A 15,160-nucleotide genomic window follows, 5' to 3' on the forward strand; every position below is an offset into this window, starting at 1 on the left:
CTTTTCTCTACTATTAACCAGGGGGTATCGTGATGTGGTGTCAGTAGCCTAAGGAAGAGTGCATTTGTCCCACTCTCTGGCTCTGGACCTGCCTAGGACCCAGCCCCACCCCTAGAGACATCACCATCACCATCACCTCAGTAACTATAGCTTGGTCTGTGTCCTGTTGTCACAGGAAAGACCTCAGGCCTCTGGAATCTCAGACTAAAGCCAGAGAACCCTTGACCCTAATTCATAAACCTTCCAGTGTAAGGATCCTGCCTCCAGCCAGATCGCCCTTCCCCTTCTTCCCACCCTTCACCCCACTCCCCCACTGCCCCCTTACAAACTCACAGGGACTACTTTGCCTCAGACTCTAAAAAAGTAGAGTAAGGATGGCAATAGGAGTTAGGCAGGAGTGGAGGTGACCACTTTCTTCTCGCATCCCTCAAGCCATGTGGGGACTACCTGGTGTCCTTGGGAGACAGAGATCCACCCCAAACCCAAAATTCAGGCAACCTGAGCAAGGATGACATCCCCAAGTCCACTGTCTCTGGTGCCAAGAAAAGGTTCTTTAAAAGTTCATCGCTAAAAGGGTGTAAGGCTTCATCAAGTGGTTGAATACAGGCACAATCCACAGGAAGATTGGTTCTTTCACCAGACGACCGTCACCCAGAATAACCCCAGCAAATTCCAATGCAGCATGGGAGACAGCCAGACGGTGGAGTTCGATATGGTGCAGGGTAAGTGGGGCACCAAGGCCACAAACATAACCCTGCCAGTGGGTTATCCTCTGTGAAAGAAAGTCAGTATGCTGACTAGCGCCTCTGCATGCACCTCCTTGTGCCACCACCACTTGGTCCCAAGCAAACGAGGACTACTTTTATAACCACAAGGTCAGCAGTGATGGCTTCACCACGGCCTAGGGTCTCAGATCTCTTCTGCCTGGGCACCCTGAAGACCAACGACTGAGACGCTCCCCATGCTGCTGCAGATCCCAAGCTGTGACCTGTCACCCACGATCCTGGCTAACACCAGTGGCCTCAAATCCAATCACCAGCCTGAGTCTACCCCCACCTCAAGGCAACAGGGCTACCTTCAGCGAGATAGGGGCCCCAACTACCTGCTGAGTTGTCCTGGGGGTCAAGGCACCACTCCTGATTCAAGACACTCACCAGGTATCTCTGAGGAGCTAGAGGCAGAGCACAGGTAGACTGGGTGCAACTCTAGCAGCTATCCACAACAGAGGCACCCTCTGTGCTAGGGATTCTGCCACCACAATAATGCACAGTGCAGCCCTCAGCAACTATCTGGCACCCAGAGCCAGGATTCCAAGGGAAGAGAGGGAAAGATAAAAAAAGCTCCACTGAAATACTTGTTTCCGATGCTGTGGCCAAGAAGAATGACACACATGAGGATGAGAACTCCTTAGAACCCCTGAGGAGGTCATGGATACACTGTAAACTACCTGGGTTGATTAACATCTAGGTGCCCTTTGCAAGGACTCCTTGACCTGGACTACAGGTAATGTTCCAAAGAGATGATGCCCTTTGTTGCAGTTCAGCCCAAACATCCACACTAACTGAGATATGAGCCCTGCAAAAAATAGATGTCCTTTACCCAAGGTGAGAGGAAAAATTACAAGACCTATGTACTGTCAAATTCCTTCATACCATCTGCCTTGGTCATTTCTGTACACACACACACACACACAGAAAAATACACTAACACACATCACTGAATCTATTCTTTTTTGAAGATATGATCAGAGGAACACAGCTATTATTCTACATCTCCAGGTGAAATATGTGAAGTAATTTTTAAAATTTTTTTTTATTTAATACATAAGTGAATATAATCTCATGCAGAAAATGATCTGACATTGATGTTGTGATAGTGCTCATCTGAGTTGTCATTTTCTCAATAAAACATTTCATGTTGCTTTCACCTGTTATTACTGTTGTCTGAAAATTTTTAAAGCCCATTAAACCATAATTGTATCAGTACATTCCTTTCAATTGTTTTTAGAACTTATAGCAAAAATCATACATACTGTTCTCTTTAACAATCATTAATTTAAGACTAATTCTGGATTTACAAGTGAAACATCTCAGGTAATTCTCAAGGGTAAAATTTAATAATAATAAAAGGAACACCCTAATCTCTTTTATTTTCATTCATTTCCCCTTCCCTGGAATTGCACCTGGAAATTGGTAGGGTTAGCCCAGCTACCACACTTAATGTTTAGGTAGTACTCTATGAGGCAGAAAGAAGAAAAACTGAGCAAAATATCATGGTAAATTAAAAAAAAAAAAAGGCTTTCTGCAAGCAGAATTCTGCTCTTTTGTGTTTTTCTTCCTACTAATTGACACGATTTAATGCCATTTAAGAATATTTAAGAAATGGACATGAGGGGATGGGATGGTGGAAAATGAAGAGATGCTCATCAAAGAATACATACCTTCAATGTTAAGAAGGGTAAGTTCCAAGGACCTAATGTAGGGCATGGAGATTATAGTTAAAAGTACTGTATTATTTTCTTGAAAGTTGCTAGAGCATGAATGTTCTCACTGTGACAACCACAACAAAATGCTAATTATGTAAGGTTAAGGAAATTAACCTTATTGCTGGAGACATTTTCAATACATACTTGTATAAAAATTATCATGTTGTATGTCTTAAAGTCAAACAATATCTCAGTAAATCTAAGGGAAAACACGGAAGAAAAAAGTGATCATGAGAGGAGGTATAATTTTTGTTGTGCATACCTGTGGAGCAGAAGATAATCACTGAGTCCTTCGTCCATGACCTCTGGGGTGCATGGGCTCACTAACTGCTGTTCCTGGGCTTTAGTGCACAAATTCAATAGATGTGTTAATCAGATTTAGTTGTTCCATAGCATGTGGAATCCTCCAGGACCAGGGGTTGAACTCACATCTACATTGACAGGGAGATTCTTTCCCATTGAGCCTCCAGGGAAATTCTGTAGTTACTTTCTTAATTTCTCTTTCATAATTTTCACTGTGAGCATTACTACCAATTGCCAGGACTAGTTTCTGATTCCACACCCTGGACACAAATTTCACAGGTCCATCTCAGGCTGGGATAAGGTATTAAATGTAGAGATTTGTTGGGGGAAGCACTTTTACTTTTCTTTCCAGGAAAGCCAAATGAACAGCCCTCAAGCAGTGGAGTCTGAGCTTTTCTCTTGTCACTGTCTCCCGGAAACTTCAGTATCACATACAGAACAATAAGGAGAAAAAACTAGTGTGACTAGTGTAACTAGGAGAAAAAACTACTCCTATACCAGCCATGTTCTGATAGATTGTATTGAATTTCAAAGTGCTTTCTGTAGGGCACCTGTCCTGGGAGCTTTTCAGTTTCATTTCTCAGACAAGAAAACAGAAAGGTATAAAAAGAGGAGACATGTATGGATAAGAAAAAGAACCACTTCAGGGACCAAATTGTGACAAAGGGGAATTGGCTCCTGTTGTGCTGGTATGCCCTGGCACCTGTAGACTGAGGACCATGCAGGGATGGGCCCTTGCTGATGTAACAGAGAGACTTGTCATAGCCAGAACCCATATGGCCACCATGTTGACTTCAGGGCAGAGGAAAGAAGGCTTATAGGGGTTAACTGGGGGTAAGTTTTAAAGGGAAGTGGTGACATTTCCAATAGGCAATTGAAAGAGAGGCATAGGGGGACAGAATATCATCTCTTGCCAGTGTGTTTTTTTCTGAATCTGGTGCTCTCCTGGGAGGATGGGTCACTTTTCTAGTTTTAGATTTCCCTTTGTTTAATTCAGGCACTATAGAGAGCAGGGAAGACATGTGGGCTTGTGTCTCTGTGAAACTGAGAGCCAAGTGTAAAAAAGGGTATTAAACAAGAGGCCACAAACCAAAAGATACTGATGTGTTTTGTGAGGTATACAGTATTCCTAAAATTAATTGTATCCAGTCCTAAGTCCTGTCTGACTCTTTGCAACCCCATGGACTGTAGGCTGCCAGGCTCCTCTGTTAATGGGTTTTGGCAGGAAAGAATACTGGGGAGGGATGCCATTTCCTTCCCTAGGCTTAGAGGACTTTTCAGGGGAGTGAAAAAATGTTGTATGAAATTATGTTGAATACACGACTACATACTTTTCAAAATCCTTATAAACTTACATGACAAATTTGAATCAGTTTGACTTCAAAATGGAATGCAGGATTTGAATAAGCAATATAATTAAATTACAAATGTGTGAAACCACCACATTAAGATCCTTTGATTTATGAATCTTTGGCAATGATGGATTTTCAAGACTAAAAGCAAAAAAGAAAAGTATTGACTCTAGTTGACAGTGTTCTTGCTTGTAGATGCGCAAGCCAAAAATCTTCATACTGTTATACATGTATACTTTCATTGAACAATTAATTAGATGGCACATGAGTATACAATCATATATGTCTTTGTTATTCTGGCTGAAAGATTTTTTAAAAAATGATACTTCCAAAATCTGAAAGAAACAATGACATAGAAGGAAGCATAGATCTTGGTTCCCAATACTGACTTTCAATAAAAGAAACCAGAATTCTTGGAGAAATGACTGATTGTAGAGCTCATAGAGGAAATAGAGAAGAGGAGTGTGGAGGATCTTATTGTGTCAAGAAGGAACTGCTATGGGAAAAAAAGGACCCACAGTAATGGACTTACATCAAAGCAGACAGGAATGAGGTTCCAAGGGCAAAAATTGTAACAAGAGGGGCAACATAATAAATGAAGTAAGTCATCTTTTGGGGTTATACCCCAAAGTATAAAATAAATATCTATGAGTCCATACTGATATAAATAAATGATTGATAGGATGATAATAAACCAATTTCTCATACATATAGATTTCAGGTAAATAGCATAAGTAATTTGGCTCTCTCAGGGTGATAGTCTAACCCCTATTATTTAAGAGTGAATTACACAGAGTGGATTCCTGCCCCCAAATTACAAGAATATGGAGAAGGAGAAAAGAGCAACTTCATGGTGGAATAAGCTGACAAACACTGCTTCAGCTAGGTGGCCAAGTTCAACATTAAGTGGGATAATGTATGTTGATAGTATCACATAATGAGAAGGACACTCCACCTCAGCAATCTTCCTCCCCAAAAATCAATGTCACCAGGATAATAGGAAAGCCTTCACACAAATACAAGTTGAGGACCATTTTATAAAATATCTGACCAGAACTTCTTAAACTATCAAGATCGTAAAAATAAGGGAAATCTGAGAAATTGTGACATCCAAGAACAGCCTAAAATGACATGCTACTAAATGCAATGTGGGATCTGGGATGAGTTCCTGGAATAGAAAAAAATTGAGGAAAAACAAAACAAACAAACAAAAATCCAGAGCATCTTAGTAGGAAAAATCTTAGAAATAAAGTAGGTGCTCTACTTAACTATATTATGATGAATGGGAAATTTCTAATATATGTGAACTCTTTGCTTTTGTGTATATCTAAAAATGACCACACACCTAGAGCCAGACATACTGGTATGTGAAGTCTAGCAGGTCTTAGGAAGCATCACTATGAACAAAGTTAGTGAAGGTGATGGAATTCCAGTTAAGCTATTTCGAAACCTAAATTATGATGCTGTGAAAGTGTTTCACTCAATATGTCAGCAAATTTGGAAAACCCAGCAGTGGCCACAGGACTGGAAAATGTCCGTTTTCATTCCAATCACAAAGAAAGGCAATCCAAAAGAATATTCAAACTACCGCACAATTGCACCCATATCACACACTAGTAAATTAATGCTCAAAATTCTCCAAGCCAGGCCTCAGCATACATGAACTGTGAACTTACAGATGTTCAAACTAGTTTTAGAAAAGGCATAGGGAAAAGAAATCAAATTGCCAACATCTTCTGGATCACTGAAAAAGCAAGAGTTCCAGAAAAACATCTATTTCTTCTTTATTGAATATGCCAAAGTCTTTGACTTTGTGAATCACAATGAAAATTGTGGAAAATTCTGAAAGCGGTGGGAATACCAGACCACCCGACCTGCCTCTTGAGAAACTTGTAAGCAGGTTAGAAATCAACAGTTAGAACTGGACATGGAACAACAGACTGGAAACAGGAAATAGGAAAATGAGTATGTCAAGGAGGTCTATTGTCACCCTGCTTATTTAATTTATACGCAGAGTACATCATGAGAAATGATGAGCTGGAAGAAGCACAAGCTGGAATCAAGATTGCCAGGAGAAATATTAATAACCTCAGATATGCAGATGACACCACCCCTGTGGCAGGAAGTGAAGAAGAACAAAAGAGCCTTTTGATGAAAGTGAGAGGAGAGTGAAAATTTTGGCTTAAAGTTCAACTTTCAGAAAACTAAGATCATGTCCTCCAGTCCCATCACATCATGGGAAATAGATGGGGGGACAGCAGAATGAGTGGCTAACTTTATTTTGGGAGGCTCCAAAATCACTGCAGATGGTGATTGCAGCCATGAAATTAAAAGACACTTACTCCTTGGAAGGAAAGTTATGACCAACCTGGACAGCACATTAAAAAGCTGAGACACTGCTTTGTCAACAAATGTCCATCTAGTAAAGGCTGTGGTTTTTCCAGTAGCCATGTATGGATGTAAGAGTTGGACTATAAAGAAAGCTCATTGCCGAAGAATTGTTGAAGCTGAAACTGCCATATCTTAGCCCCTCATGTGGAGAACTGACTCATTGGAAATGACTCAGAAGCTAGGAGGGACTGGGGGCAGGATGAGAAGGGAACGAGAGGATGAGATGCCTGGATGGCACCATCGACACGATGGACATGGGTCTGGGTGGACTCTTGGAGTTGGTGATGGAGAGGGGGGCCTGGAATGCTGTGATTCATAGGGTTGCAAAGAATGGAACATGGTTAAATCCCTGGTCTGGAGACATATTTCAGAACCACAGGGTGTGGTCAAAATAAAAACAAACAAAACAAATTATGTTGGAAAAACTGTATACAGACAGGAAATACAACATATCATAAGAGATTACAAGAAGCTACTATATATCAATAAAATGGCTAACTTGGAAGAAGTGGACAAATTCTTGAAAAAGTATAACCTGAAACTGCACCAAGAAGAAATAAAAAATCTTAACAGATTCATCACAAGCATAGAAAGTGAAACTATCAATAATCTTCCAACAAACAAAAAATCCAAGACCAGATGGCTTCACAGGTGAATTCTTCCAAAAATTGAGAGAAGAGCTAACACCTATTCTACTCAAACTCCTCCAGGAAATTGCAGAGGAAGGTAAACTCCCAAATTCATTCTATGAGGCCATCATACCCTAATACCAAAATCACGCAAAGATGTCACAAAAAAGGAAAATTGTAGGTCAATATCACTGATGAAGATAGGTGCAAAAATCCCCCCCCCCCCCGCAAAAAGAAAATTCTAGCCAACAGATTCCAACAATATACTAAAAAGATCAAATATCATGACCAAGTTGGCTTTATCCCAGGGAGGCAAGAATTTTTCAGTGCTAGCAAACCAATCAATGTGATACACCATAATAACAAATTGAAAGTTAAAAACCATATGATTATCTCAATAGATGCAGATAATGCCTCGAAAAAAAAATTCAACACCCATTTATGACGAAAATTCTCCAGAAAGCAGGCATAGAAGGAACATGTCACAACATAATAAAAGTAATATACAACAATTCCACAGCAAACATTATCCTCAATGGGAAAAATTAAAAGCATTTCCTCTAAAACCAGGAACAAAACAACAGTGCCAACTCTAACCACTACTATTTAACATAGTTTTGGAAGTCCTTGTCACAAGCAATCACAGAACAAAGTGAAATAAAAGGAATGCAGATTAGAAAAGAAGTAAAACGCTCACTGTTTGTAGATGACATGATCCTCTACTGAGAAAACCATAAAGATGCCACTAGAAAATTAATATAGCTAACCAGTGAATATGGTAAAGTTGCATATTATAAAATTAATACACAGAAATCCCTTGAATTCCTATACACTAACAATGGAAAAATAGAGAAATTAAGGAAATTATTGCAAGTACCACTGCAACAAAAAGAATAAAATACTTAGGATATATTTGCCAAAAGAGACCAAGCACCTATATTATATAAAAGTATAGAATGCTGATGAAAGAAATCAAAGATGACACAAGCATTTGGAGAAATATGCCATGTTCATAAATCAAAGTTATCAATATAGTGAAAATGAGTATACTACCCCCAAGCAATCTCCACATGAAATAGAGCCATAGTTAAAAAGAATAAATTTTTCAGCACTCAGTTTTCTTCACAGTCCAACTCTCACATCCATACATGACCACTGGAAAAACTATAGCCTTTACTAGACAGACCTTTGTTGGCAAAGTAATGCCTCTGCTTATAGTATAATGAACATTAATTTGACAAGCATTTTCCTAAACCATTGTTAGAATAGCACCTATGTGAATTTGCCATGGGAAAATGGTGAATGATCACAAATAATAAATCTCATTATAAAGTAAAATTAAGTGAAGATAGTGGAAAGACAATGTACAAAACTATGGCAGAAAATACTGCAAGGAATTTATCTCATAAAGGTTTTTAACCAGGAGAATATAAGGAACTCCCACATCTCAACAAAAAAGAAACAATCTAATTTTAAAACAGGCAAATAACTTGAATAAAAATTTCTCCAAAAATCTATAAATGGCCAGTGAGCACATTTTTCACTAGTTAGCACAATGCAAACATAAGCTGTAAGATATCACATCAATTAGAACAACAACAACAAAATGTTAGTGAGAATCTAGACAAATTGGAAATGTTGCAAATTACAAAAAATTTTTTAATTTATAGTGTTTGTGGAACTTTGTCATTATCATTTCTTGAAGTTACCTACCTGCCAGAAACATTTCCATAAGCTTGCTCTGTGTCATATCCATGATGGTTCTACCTGAGTAAGTATTCAAAATGGGGTCAGCACCATAGGAGAGAAGCAGGCAAACAATCTCCAAGTAATCATTCTCAACTGCATCACGAAGAGGCCTAGGAAGAGATGTAGAGTGGAATTAAAGTATCTGTGTGCAGATATTTATTTTTGAAGGAGTTTAACAAGAAAGTATACAATTTCAAGCCATTCTACAGCAGATAGTGAAAGTGAGGCATGACTGAGCCAAGATGAAATAATAAATTATTCTTAGTTCTATATCAGTGATTTATAGGACAGATGAATGAACAATTTCAGAAATAATTCTCAAATGAAAATCTATTTTAATCCAAGGCTTCACTGAAGACAATGATGAGATTTTTTTCAAAGAACTTAACCAGTGACAATATTGATTAAAGGCGAGTTCAGAAGGAAAAAAGAAACTCCAACATTATGGAATCCCAATACTAGTATCAATTGTTTCAAAAACTACTCCATTTTTAGAAGAATGAGGATACAAAGTTGAGGGAGAGGTAGAAATCTTTCCCGGAACCTGGACCCTAGGAATTTAAGACATTAACAATGAAAATTCTGCTTCAGAAAATCAGTGATAGGCAGCAAAGAAACAGGAGCCAAAGTCAGCTCAGAAGCAGAGTCAATAGGATGAGTTTTCATGAAGAACTGGAATCTTCATATCCATATCCACAAGGTGATAAAATACTACCTGCATTCCAAGCCAAATGAGTACTATTTTGAAACTATGAAATATCATACACTTTTCAGTTTTGCTGTCAGAACAATCCTAGTACATTGCCTGTAGATAGAATTTCATGCACCTAAGCACAGGCTTGGACCTCAGGCCAATAAACTGTGATCATGTTGGGCATGGGCCAGCTCTGAAGATGGGGTTTATGACAGCAAGGTGTACACAAAGCCATCACAGGTCTGTACTCATTGCTGCTTGAACTTGTAGGTCACATGTATTTTGAATACAGTGATTTAAAATTTAATATCACTATTTATTCATATAACGCTTGGGATTATTTCAGGGACTAACCTAGAGGGGCACCAAACAACTGGCCAGTATTTCTTTCCTTGACTCTATTAGCTAGTTAAGGAAAAGAAACAACCACACAAAGAATCAGGAAGAAGAAATACTGCAACTGGCCAATAAATGTCCAAAGGCTAGCCCCAAAGTAAAGGCTGGAGTGAGAGCTTGGAACTATTGACAGAACACACACAAAGCCGACCAAGTCTGATGGATTAGGGAGTTGCTCCTGCTGGACACAAAGGAAAGTCATGCAAATTCAAGAGGAGAAAGTGGCCAAGATAATGCCCCATTGTCCTTTATCTTTTTTGTCAGTTTTGAATATGAGAATACCTTAATTACTGATTTTTGGAAAGAAAATACGGAAAGATGAAGAGATACAGGAAAAAAAAAAAACAAGGTATTTTAAAACATTAAACAACAGCATTATAGAATGAGAACAATAAAATAAGTTCAAGTCCATCACTGCAACATACAAAACTAGACTGAACATGCATTCATGTGCACATACATAAATTTATCAACCTAGAAACTATAATCAATTTTTTTTAGAAACTATAATCAATTTTATGAAGGTATTTATTTTTTTATATAATCCTATTTATTAACTCCTGGTTAGATACAAAATTTTCAAATAATTTCATCCATTATTTCTACACTTGATGTATCTTTTGGAAAACAGATGTAGTCTTATTTATCTATATTTCCTTTTATTGATTATGTTTTTGATGCCATATCCAAAAAATCAGTACTGAGTCAAATGTCATAAAGTTTTCTTCATAAGTTTTCATCTTGAACCTGAGTCTCCTGCATCACAGGCAGATTCTTTACCATATTAACACCAGGGCAGCCTATTTAGTCATAAAATTAATGCTAAGTTAATCTTATATACAACATAAGGAACAGATAAAACTTCATTCTCTTGCATACAGATTAGCAAGTATCCTTCCACCTATGCTGAAGAAATGTTTATCACATAAATGACCTGGGCATACTTGTAGAGGGTCATCTTATGATATATGCAATGCTTTATTTATTTAATTTATTCCATAAAATATGGACAATATATTTTTATTTATGCTAGTCATATGCTGCTTTCCTTACTATAGCTTTATACTAAATTCTGAAATCAGGACAAATGCGGTTCATTGGGACTTCACATAAATTTTAGGACGGATTTTTCTCTCTCATCAATAAATACTGGTGGTACTATCATAAGAATGAATTAGAATTACAGAATTAAGTAACATCAACAAGACAGTGGAAGCAGAAGCTTAGGCCATAACTCCCTCTACTCAGAGATACTGACTTAACAATATACATACTAACTTGTCTTTATGATAACATCAGAAGTCAATTAATAGAAGTATTCTTTGAAAGCTGTATTAATCTGTCCAGGCTCTTTAAAAGAATAACGTGAAATGGGTGCTTTAAATAAGAAAAAATGTACTTCTGGAAGTCAACAAGTGCAAGATTAATGTTCCAACTGATTTACTTCGGGTGAAGACTATTTCTGATCTGCCGGTTGCTTCCTTCTCATTTGGTATGAGTTTAAGCACACTCCAAGAGATAGTGAAGGACAGGGAAGCCTGGCATGCTGCATTGCACAGGGTCTCAAAGAGTCAGACATGACTGAGTGACTAAACAACAAACTTTTCACTGGCTTCTCATTAATTAATCTCTTAATCTCTCAAAAGACTCCTCTTTTAATAAGCCCATCTCTCAAAGACTTCTTTTTTTAATAAGCCCAAAGGCCTAGTGTGTTAGACTCCTTCTCTTCCTTTTTTTCATCTATTGTTTTTTACTGCTTGATTACCATGGCAACTGGCTTCCCTGTTGGCTCAGAGTTAAAGCAACTACCTGCACTGCAAAAGACCTGGGTTTGATCCCTGGGTTGGGAAGATCCACTGGGGAAGGAAATAGCAACCCACTCCAGTATTCTTGCCTGGAAAATCCCATGCATGGAGGAACTTGATGAGCCACAGTCCACGGGGTCACAGAGAGTCAGACTTGACTGAGCGACTTAATTTTCACTTTCAACATGGCAATTTTTCTTTACATCTTCAAGTTTTACCATATTAAAAATGGATGAAATGAGATAACTTCTTAAACATCAAAAAATTCAGAAATCTTTAATCAAATAAAATAAAAATAAGAAAATATTACAACTGATGCTACAGAAATAAAAAATAAAAAGAAAAAAAATTTCTCTACAATTATTTAATACAAACTTCAACAAACAGAATAGCCCAGAAAAAAAAGATAAACTCCTAGAAACATGCAATAGGAAATTTGAACAACAAATAACGAATCATCAAGTTTCCCAAGAAATAAAACCCCACTTCACTCGATGACTTCACTGGAAAATATCAAATATTTAACACCATACTCTTAAACTAGTTCCAAAAAATAATGGAAAAGAGGTTCTGTTCCAAACCCCTTGGCTCAGCTCTTCAGGATCAAGTGAACACAAATGAGCTTAAGAGTTCTTCCATGAGACAAAGGTATATCTTATTCATCCAAGGTCTAAAAAGTCCTAAGAATCTATAGCAGGAAAGGCTGCAATTTTGCAATTGTTTCCAGCATGAAAACCACAACACAAATTTCCAAGTAACATGAAACCTCAATGATCTCACCAATCTTCTAAGTAACCAACCTGAAGACAAAAAACCTACTGTGAATTAAAGAATTCAAATGAACTAAATAAGGAAACTCAGTAAACTATAAGAAAATACAGAAAGCAATTAAATGAAATAAGAAAAGTAAAACACAAAAATGTGAAATATATGACAGAAATCATAAAAAGAATCACAGTTCTGCATCTGAAAAATTCAATAAATGAAATGAAAAGTGCAAAACAGAGCATCAAACTCAAAACAGACCACAGAGAACAGTCAGTCAGTCAGAAGGACTCAATGAAAGGGAAAAAAAAAATGTCACAAACACTAACATGATTGAAGGGCCACCATGAAAAAACAACAATATTCAAATCACTGAAAAAATAGAAGGCATAATATTGAATCACTGTGCTGTACATCTGAAACTAATAGTATATATCAACTATGATTCAAGGAATAAATGAAAGGCCAAGAACATCCCAAAGTTTGGCTTGGGGGAAATTTGAAATCCAAAATCATGAAGACAAACATCACCCTATTATTTTAGTTCAAGTCATCTTATCTGAGAAACATTCCAGTAAACAGTGAAAAGTCAAAAACAGATTCTAAAGAAAGTATATATACATATATACACATATATACATATATGTATACATATATACATATATACTGTAAGAAATGTAAGAAAATCTTATTAGGTTCTAGCAGATTTCTGAGCAGAATTAAAGAAAAAAAAAAAAAAAAACTGAATGACATACTCCAAATGCTAAATGAGAAAAGCTAACAACACAAATATTGTATCCAGCAAAATTTTCCTCTAGAAACAGAGATGAAAGGATTAATCACCAACAGATCTATCTTACAAGAAATGTTCAAAGTAGTTGTTTAAGCTGATGTAAAAAGATGCTAATTAGTAATGAAAACATATGGAAATACACAATACACTGCAAAAGCTAAACATGTAGTATAATTGTGAAACTCTAATATTGTCAGTTCAGTTCAGTCACTCAGTCGTGTCTGACTCTGTAACCACAAGAACCGCACCATGCCAGGCCTCCCTGTCCATCACTAACTCCCGCAGTCCACCCAAACCCATGCCCATTGAGTCTGTGATGCCATCGAACCATCTCATCGTCTGTCATCCCCTTCTCCTCCTGCCCTCAATCTTTGCCAGCATCAGGGTCTTTTCAAATGAGTCAGCTCTTCACATAAGGTAGACTAAGTCTGGAGTTTCAGCTTCAACATCAGTCCTTACAACGAACACCCAGGACTGATATTCTTTAGAATGGACTGGTTGGATCTCCTTGCAGTCCAAGGGACTCTCAAGAGTCCTCTCCAGCACCATGGTTCAAAAGCATCAATTCTTTGGACTCAGCTTTCTTTATAGTTCAACACTCACATCCATACATGACTACTGGAAAAACCATAGACTTGATTAGATGGACCTTTGTAACATGCTGCTCTTGTTGTTCAGTTGATGGTTTGTGCCCATGGACTTCAACATGCCAGGGTTCCTTGTCCTTTATCAACTACCAGAGCTTACTCAAACTCATATCCTTGGGAGTTGGTGATACCATCCAACCATCTCATCCTCTGTCCTCCCCTTCTCCTCCTGGCTTAAATCTTTCTCAGCATCAGAGTCTTTTCATATGATTCAGTTTGCATTTGGTGGCCAAAGTATTAGAGCTTCAGCTTCAGCATCAGTCCTTCCAATGAACATTCATGGCTGATTTCCTTTTGAAATGACTGGTTCAATTTCCTGGCAGCCTAAGGGACTCTCAAGAGTCTTCTCCAACACCATAGTTAAAAAGCATCAATTCTTCAGTGCTCAGCCTTCTTTATGTCTAAGTCTCACATCCACACATGAATAATGGAAAAACCATAGGTTTGACAAGATGGATCCTTGTAATGTCCCTTTTAATACACTGTCTAGGTTTGTCAAAGCTTTCCTTCCAAGGAGCAAGCATTTTTTTTTTTTTAAATTTCATGGCAGCAATCACTATCTGCAGTGATTATGGAGTCCAAGAAAATAAAATCTGTCATTGTTTCCATTGTTTCCCCATCTATTTGCCATGAAAGGATGAGACTGGATGCCATGATCTTCATTTTTCAAATGTTGAGTTTTAAGCCAGTGTTTTCACTCTCTTTCATTTTCATCAAGCAGATCTTTAGTTCCTGTTTGCTTTATGTCATTATGGTGCAGTCATTTGCACATCTGAGAATACTGATACTTAACCCAGCAATCTTGACTCCAGCTTGTGCTTCATCCAGTCCAGCACTTCACATGATGTATTCTGCATGTAAGTTAAATAAGCAGGGTGACAATACAAAGCCTTGATATATTCCTTTTCCAGTCTGTTTTTTTCATGTCTGGTTCCAACTGTTGCTTTTTGACCTGTATACAGGTTTCTCATAGGTGAGATTGTCTGGTATTCCCATATCTGTAAAACTTTTCCAGTTTGTTGTGATCCAGACAGTTAAAGGCCTTAGCATAGTCACTGAAGCAGAAGTAGATGGTTTTCTGGAATTTCTTTGCTTTTTCTATGATCCAAAGGATGTTGATAATTTGATCACTTGTTCCTCTGCCCTTTGCA

At 37.7% G+C, this 15,160-nt stretch overlaps 1 pseudogene; it reads right to left on the reverse strand.

The window, feature by feature from the left end:
* Nucleotides 1–15,160, reverse strand: part of LOC110148077 (BCL-6 corepressor-like) — a 109,765-nt pseudogene that overhangs the window by 18,811 nt on the left and 75,794 nt on the right.

Source organism: Odocoileus virginianus, chromosome Y (genome assembly GCF_023699985.2).
Source record: "Odocoileus virginianus isolate 20LAN1187 ecotype Illinois chromosome Y, Ovbor_1.2, whole genome shotgun sequence".
NCBI lineage: Eukaryota > Metazoa > Chordata > Mammalia > Artiodactyla > Cervidae > Odocoileus > Odocoileus virginianus.